The sequence below is a fragment of the Panthera tigris genome, chromosome C2 (assembly GCF_018350195.1).
Source record: "Panthera tigris isolate Pti1 chromosome C2, P.tigris_Pti1_mat1.1, whole genome shotgun sequence".
NCBI lineage: Eukaryota > Metazoa > Chordata > Mammalia > Carnivora > Felidae > Panthera > Panthera tigris.
Window position 1 is genome coordinate 138,929,832 of NC_056668.1, and position 15,273 is coordinate 138,945,104.

Consider the following 15,273-nt stretch of genomic DNA (forward strand, 5'->3'; position numbering starts at 1 on the left):
GCTGACTTCGGCAGCATATATGCTAAAACTGGAACAATACAGACAAGATTCTCCTGGTCCCTGTACAAATTCATGAAGAGTTCCATATTTTTACAAACCCAACTGCACCACAGTTTTACTTCCGCAGGACGATTGTAAAATCAATCGTTAAAATGTTGATTCACTGCTTAGGCATCAGTGAATTCCATCAGGCTTCGGTGAGCATCTTTGTGTACATTATGTGGAGATAAAAAGTCCTATGAGGTAGTTGCTATTATTATCCCACTTTACAGACGAGGCAAGCAAGGATCAGAGAGGACCAACAATTTGCCCGACATGGCATAACTCATGGCGGAACCAGAACTTGAACCAAGCAGGCTGGTTCCAGAATCTGTGCTCTCAGGCACCACATTCACTTTCCTCTCAGTACGTTGTCTGTCTCTGGACTATTTCTTCCTATAGGGTTGGGGCATGAGGTCAAGGATTGTGTTTCAATCTCAAAACCTGTCAGGGTCAGGAGGGTAATAATAATAATAATAATAATAATAATAATAAGTGTAAGAATACAAGAGAAAAGAATAGCACAAACTTGAATATAAATGACAAATCTCAAAGTAAAATTTTTTCAACTTCAAAATATGATTCTTGGGGTACCTGGGTGGCTCAGTCGGTTAAGCATCCAACTTCAGTTCAGGTCATAATCTCGCGGTTCGTGGGTTCAAGCCCACGTCGGGCTCTGGGCTAACAGGGCGGACACTGCTTGGGATTCCCTCTCTCCCTCTCTCTCTGCCCCTCCCCCGATCACTCTCTCTGTTTCTCTCAATGATAAATAAACTTAAAAAAAATATATATGATTCTCATAGAAATGTAAAATGAGCATATGCCAAATGTTTGTCTAACTGATCGTATCAGTGTCCTAAGGCTGCTGTAACAAATTACCACACACCAGATGGCTTAACCCAACAGAAGTTTGTTTTTCTCACAGTTCCAGGGACCAGAAGCCCCATATCACGAGGTCACCAGGGCTACGTGCGCTCAAAGGCTCTGAGGGAGACTCCTTCCTTGCCTCTCAGCTTCTAGTGACTTTGGCATTTTCATAGCCTCCTTGACTTGTGGGCACAAGTCTCTGCTCTCTGCCTCCGTCTTCATTCTGCTGCCTCCTCCTTCTTTTCTCTTCTGTCTCCTGTAAGGACACTTATCTTAAGGCTCACACAGGGGATCCAGGACGACCTCATCTCAAGACCCTTGATTTAATCATACCTGCAAGGACGTTTTTGCCAAATAAGATGACATACACAAAATCAGGGATTTGGGCCTCACCTGTGTTTTTGAGAGCCTCTGTTCAATCCACTACATGCACTAATGAGGGAACCAGCAGGACGGCAACGTAAATTTAAAGAAAAATTTGAGAAACAGGCTTCTCTGGTCAGTCAGTCAAGGCATGCCAAGATAACTTCGCTAAGTTAGAGCGAAAAAAATTGAACAGTTCATGTCTCACAGGGCATTTCCCACAGAAATCTATTTGGACAAAATCTATAAGTTAGCACACGACTTTATAAGTTCACTAATTGATTATAAATGGTAAATTAAGCCAAGTATATCTCTGAGACCAGCACTCTCTTGACAGAACTTTCTACAGTGATGGAATATTCTTTATCTGGGCTGTCTAATCCAGGAGCCCCTAGACACATGTGGCTAAGGAGCCCCTGAAATGTGGCTAGTGTGGCTGAGAAGCTGAATTTGGAAACTTATTTAATTATAATTAAAGCTTAAATAGCCACAGGTGGCTAGAGGCCTCAGTATTGGACAGTAAGGCCCTAGAGAACTAAACCCCTGGCAGGGCCTGAGAGGTCATCTTCTCCTGCAACACTGAACGGATACGCTATCACCTTATTTCCAACTTTTCGTAGTTTCTCTTAAGACATTAACAGTCGAGCTTAGACTGAGCAGACTATGGAGAATGGTGGGGACTGGAAAACTGCTCGTTGCATGTCTGTGTAATCAGGAAAGCACATCTATTTAAAGCCCCAATCACGGGGCGCCTGGGTGCATACATCAGTCATTTGAGCGTCTGACTTCGGCTCAAGTCACGATCTCACGGTTTGTGAGTTCAAGCCCTGCATTGGGCTTTCTGCTGACAGCACAGAGCCTGCTTCGGATCCTCTGTCACGCACCCCCCCCCCCAAAATAAATAAACATTTAAAAAAGTAAAGTTCCAATTAATCACTGTCCTGTTGCAAGAACTGTTCCTCTTTAAGGAGAGGCCAGGCATGTGGGTTTTTATGCAAAATCACAGATCAACAAATATTTATAGAGCACCTAATGCATACCAGGAACTGACCGGGAAACAGGTCAGTATAAGAGTGAGTAAGACACTGCCCTTGCTCTCACAGGCTCCTTGTCTGATGGGGACACGGCACAAAGTGCTTTATAAAGTGCATCGTTGGAGGCGAGCATTGGGTATCCCAGGAGTCAGGGCACACCTGGCTCCAAGTGGGCAGTTAAGGGAGAAGACGACGGCCACCCAGCTGAACCTTAGGTAGGAGTTGACCAGGTGAGGGGAGATGGAAGGGACATCTTGGGCAGAGGCATCAGCGGGATGAGATGCAAGAAAACGTGGTCCTGGGCACAGTGTGGCATGTGAGGGAAACAGAGCAGTCAGAATCATCAGAGCTTAAAATCTGAGGCCAGAAGTGTCAGGAAGTAAAAGGATAGAGGAAACAAGGGTCAGATCATAGAAGGTATTACAGTCTGTGAAGTGAAGGGCATTTTGACATTGACTTATCAAGACCATGGGATGGTCGAGCGGATGAATACCATCATTTAGCAAATAGTCTCCAGTAGTTGGCGCTGAAGACACTGGGGATATAGGTAACTAAAATAATGGGGTCTGTCTGCTCATGGGGTTTACATTCTACCTGGGTAAAGCAAATGGTGATAAGGGAATACATACATAAATAAGATAGAATTCTAGATAGAATTTTGGCCTGGAAAAGAGGAAACAGAATATGGGGGCGAATGACTGGAAGCTGGGTAAGGGGGTAATTAGGTGGCTTCTCTAAGAATCACTTGGTAACATTTTTTGTAGTCAAAGTTTTTAAAGAATCTAAATAGGAAAACAAATGGCATTTGAGAACAGAAGAGAGAAAAATCTCTTGTAATCATACTACCTTAACATCACCTCTTTTTTTGGTTAGAGTGAATTGCATTCAATCTGGACCCACATACATATGTATTTAATATGATTGATCATGATCAAATGTATACACAATTTTGCAGTCAGCTCTTTTTACTTAACTTTATAAACAATTTCTGTGATAACTATAGTCCTGACCATTATAATTTTCAACTTCTGCATTATTGTCTGTCCAGTGGGCCTCACGTGCAGTATTTGTCCTACACATTTAGGTTGTTTTATAAATTTTCATGTTTATGAGCATAAACATCTTTACACATACATATTTTTCCTCTTCTTTTTTCGGATAACTTCCCTAGGGCAAATTTCCTAAAGTGAGAGATTCCTATGTCAGAGGAATGTTAGTCTTAGCCTTAGAGCTTATGATAAAAGTGGCCAAACTGTTGTCCAAAAGGAGTAAGAAGGGAGATAGTGATGGGGAAATGTGCGTGCGTGCATGTGACAACATGAGCCGTCATGCTCTGTGAGGGTAGCAGCCTGCTTGGCTTGTGACTGGTACACAGTAAGAGCTCAATAATGGGATGAATGACTGACTTCCAAGCTCAGGTTTTGCAGCTCAGGGTTTGCGGCCGAATCTGTCGTTGTGCTCCGAAGGTTAGAGATGTCCCTGTCAGGGATGGATATTTCGCATCGCCCTGCTTTCTGTAGCTTTGGCTTTTGATTAACAAAACGAAAACTGGATAGATGTTTATAGAGATTGAGCTACAAAGGCAGACTGAGGACAAGTGTCAGCTTCCCCTTCCAAATTTCTAGAATAGACTTAAAAGATACATATGCCTTATGTTAGATACCCATTTGCGTGCGCACGCGCGTGAGTGTTTACATGTCCCATTCAGGCCCTCCCTGTCCCTGGACCCAGCTGTGGTGAACTACAAGATTCACAGAGAGCCCCGCACAGCCTCCACGGGAAGATAGGCACAGTCTTCCGCTGGGTTCTTGTAAACAGCTTCTGAGACAAAGATTTGCGGGAAGCTGATTTATAAGGAAATATTCCCAGGAAGAATGGAGGGGAGAGTGGGGAAGTGGGACCAGGAGGGGAGAAGGCCATCCACGGGTGTCGTAGCAAACAAGAGGCCCTCAAGGGATAACTTTGGCCTAATGCAGGGAGCTCTGGAGACAGCACAGGTCAGAACTCAGAGTCGTCCCCATCAAGGAGCGAGGGGCCTGGAGGATTTATCTCTCCTGTACCCATCCGTACAGAAACTGTCCCCAGGGACATTAACTCCCAGGCATTTCTGGCTCTTGGTATGCACTGGCAAAGTGTGGTCCAGCAGGCTGCAGCCTGGCCAGCAACAGAGATGCAGGTGCCCGCTGTTGGGGGTGAAAGCACACAGGAGCCTGTGTAGACAAAAATGGTCAAGAGACCCGAGAGCAGGTGGATGGAGCCCTGCCAGGTCCTGCTTCAAGCTCACAACAGTAATCGCCATGAAAAACAACCCCATGAAAGCAGACATCAAATTTAACAACTAAAAGAGCAAACAGAAGGTGAAGTTAATCAAAAAAGACAGAAGAGGCTCTAGAATAAGTTTAATCAGTATCTTCATGGACACAGAAGCAGACAGTGCATCTGCTATATTAAATGGAGGTCCTGAAAATTAACTTTTTGATCACTGACATTAAAAAAAAAGTAGACGGGGGGCGCCTGGGTGGCGCAGTCGGTTAAGCGTCCGACTTCAGCCAGGTCACGATCTCGCGGTCCGTGAGTTCGAGCCCCGCGTCAGGCTCTGGGCTGATGGCTCGGAGCCTGGAGCCTGTTTCGGATTCTGTGTCTCCCTCTCTCTCTGCCCCTCCCCCGTTCATGCTCTGTCTCTCTCTGTCCCAAAAATAAATAAAAAACGTTGAAAAAAAAAAAAAAAAAAAAAAGTAGACGGGGTGCTTGGGTGGCTCAGTAGGCTAAGCATCTGATTCTTGATTGCAGTTCAGGTCATGATCTCACAATTCGTGGGATCGAGTCCCGCACGGGGTTGTGCGCTAACAGCACAGAGCCTGCTTGGGATTCTCTCTCTCTGCCCCTCTTCCACTTGTGTGCACACATGTGCACTCTGTCTCTCTCAAAATAAATAAACGTTAAAAAAAAAAGTGGATGTATAAAATAGCAGAATGGGAACAGAAGAGGAACAAGTCAGTGGGCTGGAAGATTAAACTAAGGATTTCCCTGAAAAGAGATGAAAAGGATGAAAAACAGTTAGGAACATGGGAAAGAATTCCATAATTATCCACATCTAGCTAATAACATTTTCAGAATAAGAGGACAAAGAGGAGAGATGGGTGAAAATGCTGAAATGATAATAGAAGAAAATTGCCAAAGTTAATAAAACACATGAGTCCTCAGAACAAAAGTACCCAACAAGACCCAAGCAGGAAAAATGAAAAATGCCACAGGTATAGTGCTGACATCATCGTAAAATTTCCGAACACCAAGGATGAAGAGAAAGTCCTAAATCTTCCTGAGAGAAAAGCAGATTATACACAGGATTAAAAACAAGAAGAATATCATACTGACCTCATACTTCACATCAGCAGTAGGTGACGGTATGGGGGGGTGGGGGGGGGCAGGGAAGCTAGAGCTTTAAAATCCTGATGATGGAAATAGGTTGTGAACATAGACTCAAGTGAAAATATCATTCACATGGGGAACACATCTAGGTAGTTCAGATAAGCAAGAAGATGAAAATGTACCATTCACAAACCCTGTTTGAAAGGATTGCTAGAGAATGTAGTCGACAAAGCAACAGAAATTAATTTTTTTCATTTTTTAGTATGAAATTTATTGTCAAATTGGTTTCCATACAACACCCAGTGCTCATCCCAACAGGTAACAGAAATTAATTTAAGAAGAGCAGCAGAGAAGCAATAATAAACTAATGAGAAAATAAACTGGTGAAATGTACTGTTAAGAACATTTTATTGAACATTTATTGTGCAAACACTTATAACGTGGGCCACACCATGCGACTTTGCTTGTGATCATCTTCAAAGGAAGTGTCAGCCAACCAACATTTCCAAACTAATAGTCTCTGTAACATCATAATGAACTTCATTGAAAATCGGTAAATGCACGGAGACAGGGCCACCACAGCCATGACCTGAAGACTCAGTTTATATGGGAGTGTGAAACGAAGGTCTGGATGGAGCCTCTTACCTGGGTATTTGTCAACTAGACCAACAGTCTTTGTCCAGTGAAAGGGCATCCTGGATGGGGCGCCTGGGTGGCTCAGTCGGTTGAGCGACCGACTTCGGCTCAGGTCATGATCTCACGGTTTGTGAGTTTGAGCCCCATGTCGGGCTCTGTGCTGACAGCTCGGAGCCTGGAGCCTGCTTCTGATTCTGTGTCTCCCTCTCTCTCTGACCCGCCCCCACTCATGGTCTGTCTCTCTCTGCCTCAGAAATAAATAAACATAAAAAAAAAATAATAATAAAATTTTGAAAGGGCATCCTGGATAATACACACTCCCCGCTGGTTTGTATTCTCTCTTCTCAAACCACAGGTTCTCAAAATGAATTTGTATAATTTGCCCTTCTGTTCTTTCTATTAGAGTGCTTAAATTATTCCACTGAAAACTGCCAAAAGCTTTCAAACCTGTAGCATTGACTGGGGGGTGAAATTGAGTAACAAATGAGCTCAAGTCATCCCGGAGCTCTTGTGCAAAAAGAAAGGACAGAGCTGCCCTTAAATGGTTTTGCTTCAGACCCCCTCATTTATAACACCTCTTAGAAGCTGAGAACTATTTGCTTTTCTTTGATCGACTTGATCCTTTTGGAGTTCTCTCCCTCTTGCAGAGCAGGCTGTGACATGAGGGTGGCTGCCTTTGTTTCATGAGTCCTGTCCACTGGTTCAGACGCTGCATTTTGTTTCCATATCAGGAACTTCAGTGATCTCGCTCTCCTAGGGGATTAGAGATTGTTAATTACTTTCTGTGAAAGAGGGAGCTGGCAGCACTTCAGCTTGGCAGGTTTGCTAAAAATAGAGGCTATAGGTTATTTTTAAAAACCCTCATCGAGAGATCATGACCATGAGTCACATTTATCTCCAGAGTTTGCCGGCTGAAGGAAAACCACATGGCTCTGTAGACATTTAAAACCCTCCCTAAAACACTGCCACCTCGGCAGAGCAAACACTCACACCGACCCACCCAGGAGGAAATGGAGAGGAACTTGTCCACGTGGAATTTTAAGACCCAGTTTAGTCTAAAATAGATATTCCATGCCCCAAGGATGAACACTATTTTCTCAGCACTAACTCTTAACTAATGTGTGCCATGCTGCGGTACAGCTCTTTCCACTTCTTGTTAGCTTTTTTTCTTTTCCTTTCCAAGGAATGTTCATAATCTAATGAAGAAATATTCGCTGCAGAGGAGTTCCATGGCATGGGAGGTATCAGTCTTCTCTGAGACATCAATTTCACTTGCTTACAGAACATTAAAAAGAAATTTTAAGTGATAAATGCATTAATCTACAGCTACTTATGATTAGGCTGTTCGGGCTAAGACAGAATACATTATCTGTAAGACATCTTTCATACTCCCAAGGCACTTTAAAATAATGAAAACATATAAAATAATATCTAAGTAATTAAAGTAATGGCAAATAAAAACTTAGCGTTATATGGAATTGCCTATTGGAGTAATATATCTCTTTTTATCAGCCCTTTGTGATATTGCTATTAATTTTTAAGTAACAAAATATTGCTTTTGAACCAAAAATGGGATATTAACTAACACACACACTATTAATTGCTTTGCAAATGCAAAGTGCTAAATTCTCATTTATAAAAATGAACCTTTGAGGTTATCTAATAAAATCCATACACAGTGTCCACTTCTGAACCATGAAGGGGTAGAGGAGACTCTGCATATGGAAAGCATAGAAATTGCTTCCTGAGACGCTGTATCTCTTCTGCCACTGATCCGTGCACATCCCAAAGCCTTGTATTATCCCCCCTTTCTTCCCATCTCACACTGTCATTCTGCCTCTTAGCCTAGTGCCTTCCCTGATGACTCAGGCATTATTTTCCCAACCCCTTTCAGCTAATGGGTTTTCTGAGCCACAAGTAGGACACTTCTTAAAACAATGTCAATTCTTGGGGTGTCTGGCTGGCTCAGTCAGTGGAGCGTGCAACTCTTGATCTCGGTGTCGTAGGTTCGAGCCTCATAGTGTGTATAGAGAGAACTTGAAAAAAATAACAAAATTCTTAAAAAACAAAACAAAACAAAACAAAAAACGATGTCAGTTCTTATAGATGACATTCTGTCCCTAGACCTGCCTGTTCTCTTGGCAACCTCCTGCCATCATGATGTCTCTAGTGCCACATGTCCCGTGGAATTGGACTGATGACCCGTTTTGTCTTTATTGACCACAGTGTGATTGATTCAGGCAACACGTTCTGAGTTACCCCATCCCAGCGGACTCATTTCTCTGGGGACCACACTCCGTGCCCCACTGTACCTACCACTCATGCCAAGGACAGGGCAGGAGCTTGGGCTGCATGACTTAAGGAGACACTTACCCTTGGATTCAGGTAAGTGCGGGCTCAGCATGTAACAACCCCAAGAGTGAGTGCCTCCTTCAGTTGTGCCCGAGTGCCCCACTGCTCACCAGAGCCCTGACTTATTCACAGTCCAGCTTTTCCAGCCCCCAAGGTCCAAGTAGGATTCACTGGAAATAGCAAGCAGCAGCAGAGAGGGGAGGAAGTGGAAGATCACTTTACACTGGATACAAGTCCCCCTTTTGCTCAACTTCCCATGCTTCCCAGCTCTCTGCAGGAAACAGTGTGTCCCTGGAACCAAGAGAATGGGCTTCTCAGCTTGTAAAACAGATGATTTCTCGCCAGCACCTTCCATAAACACTTAGAGGGAAAACAAATGCTCTGTATGCATAAAATCATGACACTTCCCACCATTTTTCAAAGTTTATTTATTTATTTTGAGAGTGAGAAAGAGAGAGAGAGAGAGAGAGAGAGAGAGAGAGAGAGAGAGAGAGAAAATCCCAAGCAGGCTCCACACTGTCAGCACGGAGCCTGATTCGGGAATGAACTGAACAGAAACCAAGAGACAGAACCTTAACCGACTGAGTCACCCAGGCACCCCAGAGTGCAGAGGCACCCCAGGTTCCCCCAGAACCTCATCTGGGGAGTGGGAGGCATCTGTTAGTATCATACAGAGCTAATGTTCTGAAACCATAATGAAGTAGATTATGCTTTGGATTTAATACAGGAGATGTGGATTCAAAGCCTGCTCAGGAGTAATGATGAATGCTCTATTCACCCTGTCCCAGATCTGTAAATCGAGGGGGTGACCAGGTGAACCTTTCTAGCTGCAAGATGCAAGTGTCTTACAGCTTATCACTTCCTGCCTTCACTGGTGACCACTGTCCCTTGCTGGGTCCCAGGGGAAGGATCTTTATACAAAATAGTGTGGGGCCCCAGATTGCCATTCTCAGGTGCAGCCGCTGTTCTCAACGAACAGCTTTGAGGCGGTATTTCAGGAGGATTCAGAAAAGCGGTCTCAACCAGCAAATTTGCTCCCCTTCAATGTGTCAGAAACACTTAGGTAAAATGTAACAATGGGGTCACTGAGTAGGGCCATCCCCTCAGCTTTTTCACAGGCTGAGAAGAAACCCAATGCCAAACAAAAAATACCAAGATTACCAGTAACTGCAACTTCCTAACCCTTGCAATAATTAAAAAAAAATTTTTTTTTCAGTGTCTACTTATTTTTGAGAGACAGTGAGCGAGCAGGGGAGGGGCAGAGAGAGAGGGAGACACAGAATCTGAAGTGGGCTCCAGGCTCTGAGCTGTCAGCACACAGCCTGACCCGGGGCTCAAACTCACGAACGGTGAGATCATGACCTGAGCTGAAGTCGGACCCTGAACCGACTGAGCCACCCAGGAGTTCCTACCCTTTCAATAATTTTTGATAGGTTCCAGGGTTTCAATTCTGCATCAGAGTTTAGGGACTTCAGCTAATGCCAGCTTCAAGCTGACTTTGGATGTTAACACTGATTAATTGCCACCCTAATCTTTATTCAAATATATCAATATTTTTAAGACCAACATAAAAACGCAAATATTTGCCCCTTTACTAAAGTAACCAACTTTTAAATAATAAATAGACTTTGCTTGAATCACTAATAACTGTTCTTTATCAATTTCCCCCCACAGTTTTGAGAGATCTTGTATAGCAAACTATATTTACCAAGTAATTAATTTGTTTTCCCTTAAAAAATTAATCCAAAACACATATCACTTGGCTGTCTTCCCAGCCCAAAGCAAAGCCACTTGTTATAGGAGTTATATTTATTTGTTCAGCTTTAAAATTTGTGTTGATTTTGTCTTGCCGTAGTTTATGTTTTAAGTAAATGTACAGAAATTCTGTGATTCTATTTAACAAAATACCTAATGACTATGAGCGAATGCTTGCAGTGCCTGAGCGGCTGCTGACAGGGGCTTTATAGAATGGAGTTCAAGCACATTTTAATTCACCCACTCACTTGCTTTTCAGTGTACAACTGTGGGACCTTTCCTCAGGAGAGTTCGTGTCCCACTGAAATTTCTTATCCTCGATGTAATAAACCTGTCACCAAGATCATAAAAAATTGGTAGGGAGCGCTTATTAAATGCAGATCCTTGGTGCTCGGTGATAACCCTACCCCCAGCACTCCTCGTGCTCGGGGGGGGGCGGTGGGGTGGGGGACGGGGGTGCTTCGGGCTCTGCACACAGCATTGCAGACTCCATCCCTGTCTTTCAACTCCCCAGAGGTGAGGGCCCCCCCTTTCCCTAAGGCAGTGGGGTACAGTTTTGACCTCTTGGGGATTCAGGGTTTCCTTTATAAAGAACAGACTCTAATGGGTCTGGTTTACTTTGTCCTAGAACTCACTAAGGATACGTGCAAAGATAAGGAGGCTTAGTCCCTCTTTCCTAGGTGCCCTGCCTTGGAGAAATGAATTTCAGTACCATCAGATTGCGTTAATATTTCTGGGCTAGCCATCTTTATCCCCCTCCCAGTCTTGTTTTCTGCCCACCCCACCCTTTCCCTGGACCAATTCAAGCCTGTTGAGCAGCTGTGAGCTTATTATCCCAGGGGGTGGATGTTCCTGGGCAGAGCAGAAACAAAGAAAGCTTCACTATTTGATCTCCAGGAGGCCAGAAGCCAGCCAAACATTTGTAGAAGCAAAATGTTAGAGAGAATTGATGTTCGAGGAAGGAGTTCCCAGGGCTAGAGAGAGGAAAGACCGGGGTGCGTCTGGGGAGAGAAGCCGTATGTCCTCCCTCCTAGCAGAACCCCAGGTAGGCAGCAAAACCGGAAGGAGGTTTGTTAAGACCTGAGGGCTGGGGGTTCTGCTTCCGCTCAAGCCCCACAAAGGTGGCAGAACCCCGCAGAGGAAATGGGATTTCTGCTCCATGGGAAGACACAGGAACAGCAGAATGAGGCCTCTGGACCAGCACAGGACCCAGTGCGGCAATTTGGTGTCTTGGAGTGACCCAAGCGAGGGATGACCAAGAAATCAACGATCCCCTCTGATGCGTTGACGATGCATGAGTCGCAAGAGGAGAGATGAGCACTTGATTTAGGTTAACCTTCCGCCACCTCGGGAAGAATGGAAACTTAAAAATTAGTGACTTGTTTTAAAAATTGTGTTTCTTTTCTTTTTTTCTAATGTTTATTTTAGAGACTCTAGAGAGAGTGCAAAGGGGAGGGGCAGAGAGAGGGAGAAAGAGAATCCCAAGCAGGCTCCCCACTATCAGCACAGAGCCCCATGCTTGGCTTCATCTCATGGTTTGTGAGATCATGACCTGAACTGACATCAAGAGTCTGACGCTTGACCGACTGAGCCACTCAGGCACCAAACTGTGTTTTCTATCAGAGTTCTGGGCTGAGATTTCTATCCACCTCCTGTCCTGGGGAATAAGGGAAAAGTGACCTAGCCCTCCAAGCACAGGCCCCCTGTTCTGAGTTTCCTGCTCTCTTTTCCCCACCCCTCCCACCCACCCCCTCAGCAGTCTTCCCAACTTGGTGAAACTCTTGCTCTCTGAGAAGCCAAATGCTTCCTTCTCCAGAAGGCAGGAACCTACCCCGCAAGTGATCAGAGTGAACATCAACCTGAGGCTTAGGAAGAAGGCAGGATAGTCTGACACCAAGGACTAAATTCTAAAGACCATTGGTAAATTCACCGTGAAGGAGACCAACAGGGAGGGGTTCTCCAAGCCTGGAGCAAGCTGTTTGGATGCGAGTGTACAAAGGGATAACTGAAGGTGAGGACAGGTGAATGGGGAAGTCTGCCTTTTCCCATTTGCCCAGATTCCTAGTTTTTTTTTCTTTTCTTCAAGTTTCCCGTGGCAACAAATTGAAGGTAACCAAAGAAGAAAGGTTTAATTTGTCCCATCTTTGAACACATTATCCCCCACACACACACATTTCCCCTACAAAGATAATAAAAATTATGCACACACACCTACACCCTAATAAAATTTCAAAGTCAAGGAGGCCAAACTCATCTTTTTCCAGAAATGGAAAAATTAATACTATAATTTCACTAGAATCCAGTACTCCACAGGTCTGTTTTGGCAGACCACTTTTCTTTGGAGAGGAGAGAATGCTTTATAAAGCCCAGAGGTCTTAAATTTAAGATTTGGCCTGCATCGTTCCCTATTGGTTATAGAGCCCCTCCCTGCCATCCTCTCTCTGTGAAGCCCACCAATTCTTGAAAGAGTAAAGTGAAGACATGAAGAACAATGGTGTAAAACTTGATAGCTCTGGTGCAAACCTGCCATAAATTGTCAAACTGACCCAACTCCTTGCAATAGAAGTTGACTAGGAGGACCCGATACCAATTCTTTTGGGTTTTTTATTGAATTACCATTAATGTACAATATTGTATTAGTTTCAGGTATACAACATATTGATTCGATGTTTTTATATATTACTAAACGATTACTCTGAAAGGTCTAGTTACCATCCGTCACTACACAAAGTTATTGCAATATGATTGAGTATATTCCCTGTGACTTATTTATTCTATAACTGAAACTTTGTACCTCTTAATCCCCTTCACTTGTTTCACTGGTGCCCCCCCCCCCGCCCCCCAGCAACCACCAGTTTGTTCTCTATATCTAAAGGTCTGTTTATATTTTGTTTTGTTTTTAATGTTTTTTTTTTTTTTACTTTGCGGGGGGTGGGGGGGATGCCAGAGAGAGAGGGAAAGAAAGAATCCCAAGCAGGCTACCAGCTGTCAGTGCAGAGCCCAACGCAGGGCTCCATCCCACAGTTCATGAGACCATGATCTGAGCTGAAATTAAGAGTCTGAACCTTAACCAACTGAGCCATGCTGGTGCCCCAGTTCTGTTCTTTTCTTTTCTTTTCTTTTCTTTTTTTTTTTTTTTTTTTTGGTGGGGGAGAGAGAGAGAGAGAGAGAGAGAGAGAGAGAGAGAGAACGCTTGCATGCAAGTGAGGGAGCGGTAGAGGGAGAGAAAGAGAATCTTAAGTACGCTCCACACCCAGCACAGAGCCTGACTTGAAGCTCAGTCCCACGACCGTGAGATCATGACCTGAGCCAAAATCAAGAGTTGGATGCTTAACTGACTGAGTCACCCAGGCACCCCTTGTTCATTTTTATTTACTTGTATATTGGTTTATTTATTTAGATTTCACATATGAGTGAAAGCATACAGTATTTGTCTTTCTCTGTCTGATTTATTTCACTCAGCATAAAATCCTCAAGGTCTGCCTATGCTATTGCAAATTGCAAGATTCCATTTTTTCTGTGCATGTACCTGAGTAATATTCCATTGTGTGTATAGCACATCTTCTTTATCTATTCATCTGTCCGTGGACACTTAGGTTACTTTCCATATCTTGGCTTCTGTAAATAATGCTGCAATAAACATAAGGGTGCACGTATCTTTTAGAATTAGTCTTTCCTTTTTCTTCAGATAACTACCGAGAAGTGGAATTGCTGGATTACATGGTATTTCTATTTTCATTTTTTGAGGTAATTCCATACTGTTTTCCGTAGTGGCTGCACCAATGTACATTTCTCCCTACAGTGCATGAGGGTCCCCTTTTCTCTACAACCTTGCCAACACTTGTTATTTCTTTAGCTTTTTTTGGCAGGGGTTGGGGCGGTGGGGGGGCAGATATTAGCCTTTCTGGCAGGTGTGAGATGATATCTCATTGTGGTTTTGATTTGCATTTCCCTGATGATCAGCGAAGTTGAGTAACCCTTCATATGTCTGTTGGCCATCTATGTCTTCTTTGGGAAAATGTCTATTCAGATCCTCTGCCCGGTTTTTAATCAGGTTGTTTGTTTCTTTATTCATGAGTTTATGAGTTCTGTATGTATTTTGGATATTAACCTCTTATCAGATACTGTATATCACTTGTAAGTATCTTCTCCCATTCTGTAAGTTGCCTTTTCCCTTTGTTGATGGTTTCCCTCATTGTGCACCAACGTCAATTCTGGTTCTCTGTCATTTCCAACCCTGACGTCAGCCTTCTCTTGTGTTCACCAGGTCCCACTTCCCTCAGGTCATTTAAAAAAGGAAAATTTTCTTCATAAGATCCAACTCTCAATAACCCACCTAGCCAATAAAAAAATGTGTATGTGGAAACCTGAGATAATGCAAATAACTAATTCTGGCCATTAATTTTAGTCTTCTCCCTCCCTAACTAGGAGACTCAAGAGCTGCTGAAACATCAAGAAATAAATTATTGAATTGAGTTTCACTTCTCACAGCTTACCATCTGGTGAAGGTGCTAATGAGCAATGATGTGCCCCACAGGAAGGAAGAAATTAGGGGAAGTAGGAGTGGGGCCCGAGTGCTACATGAGCTATAATCAAGTCCTTGGTGACTCAAGGTTGCCTGGACTTTTAAGCAAATATGGTTTGGGTTTTACTTCTCCAGGTTTTCTTCATCATTAGAAAGGAAAATTAGACTCCTCCAGAAAATATCTCCTGGCCGGCCAGCCTTCCAGCCTGCCTTCCTTCCTTCCTTCCTTCCTTCCTTCCTTCCTTCCTTCCTTCCTCCTCTCTCTTTTCCTTCCAGTTCAGCAGCATTGTTGAGTGTTTATAGAGTGCCCATCATACTGCCAGTTTTACACTG

General features: G+C 43.7%; 1 pseudogene; it reads left to right on the forward strand.

Annotated features, from left to right (window-relative positions):
* Positions 1-92, forward strand: LOC122230847 (annotated as a pseudogene).
* The last annotated feature ends 15,181 nt before the right edge of the window (positions 93-15,273 follow it).